The following is a 1,725-nucleotide window of genomic DNA, read 5'->3' on the forward strand; positions in this document are numbered from 1 at the left end:
AGCCAGAGCGAACTCGGACTCGGACTCGGAGTAAGATTTTTAGATTTTGCTCAGCCCTAGATAACGTATTACCCCATAATTTTTATGAAGCAAAGCAATTGAAGTGAGGGATATGATTCGATTATAATATCATTCACGCATGTAAGAATGACTGTATTCTTTTCTGGTAGCAATATGCAAAATTTGAATGTCTAGTGTGTCATGAGTCAAGATGGACAACCCCTAAACGTAATGTACCCCAAAAGGTGTTTAAGACATTTTCCTTTGATTCCTAGACTTCAAAGATTGTTTACGTCCAGATTGATTGCGAAAGATGTATCTTGGCATCACATAGAAATAGTCCGAAATGAAAACTTCATTTCACATCTTGCAGATTCTTTACAATAGAAAAACTTTGATGCCAAATACTCATGGTTTGCCGAAGAATCTCGCATTGTACAACTTGGGTTAGCAACGGATGATTTTAATCCATTTGACAACATGAGAACTTCTCATAGTACTTTGATAGTCATATTAATGCTCTATAATTTGCTACATTGGAAGTGTATGAAAGATCCATATTTTATGATGACTTTTCTGATACGGAGGCCAAGGAATAGACATATATCTTCAACCATTGATTGCAAAGTTGAAAGAGTTGTGGGATAATGGTGTCAGTACATATGATGCGACATTGACCTCAAAGCAGGAGTTTAAGATGCATGTTGTAGTGCTGTGGACAATAAATAATTTTTAAGTATACAGAAACTTGTCTAGGTGGAGCAGAAAAGGTCAAATGGCTTGTCCTATATGTAATAAAAATACTCAGTCTCAATGGCTGACAAATGGTGGAAAATTATGTTTTATGGGATACCGTCGATATGTACCACATGATAGTTAATGGAAGGATTGAGCACAGGTCATCACCGTTGGAGTTGTCTGAGTTAGATATTATCACATAGTCGATGGATGTTTTAGAAGAAAGAATTAGAGGTGTAACCGGTCCGGTCTAGTCCGGTTTTGGACAAAATCTAAGACCGAACCAGTATGTACCGGTTTTGTATTTTCCAAAACCGATTACGCACCGGTTACCCTCCTAAACCGGTACTTCCAGTTTTACCAGTTTTTGGTCCGGTCCGGTTTTTCGGTTTTTTTAAGACTATTGGTATAATTATAAGTTATATATTACTATATTAGTATTAGTTATAAATTATATATTTAATATTAATATTAGTTAAAAACTTTTAGTATTAATTATAAGTATAATTATAGTCTATAGTCTATATTAGACTATTAGTATTATTTATAAACTTATATATTAGTATTAACATTTAATGTAATAATTTATAAATTATAATATGAAATTATTTCATATATGAATATATATATGAAATTATAAATAAACATTTAATGTATAAATTTATAATTATACATTATATATCAAACTTATATATATTAATATTTAATATATATATATATATATATATAATATTTTGTATAAAACTTATATATAAAAATATTATTTTTTATAATTTTTTAATAATCCGTCTGGTTCGGTCCGGTCTGGTCTAAAAAATGCCTAAATCGGAGTCGGACTGGAACTGACCGGTTTTCACATTCTAAGAATCGGTCCCAGACCGGACCGGTTCAAAACTGGTAAAGGCGATCCAGTCCGGTTAGGTCAGGACCGACTTTTCAATTTGAATTTATATCTCTAAAAAGAATACAGTGAAGTTGAATTGAATA

Source organism: Juglans regia, chromosome 4, assembly GCF_001411555.2.
Source record: "Juglans regia cultivar Chandler chromosome 4, Walnut 2.0, whole genome shotgun sequence".
Lineage (NCBI taxonomy): Eukaryota > Viridiplantae > Streptophyta > Magnoliopsida > Fagales > Juglandaceae > Juglans > Juglans regia.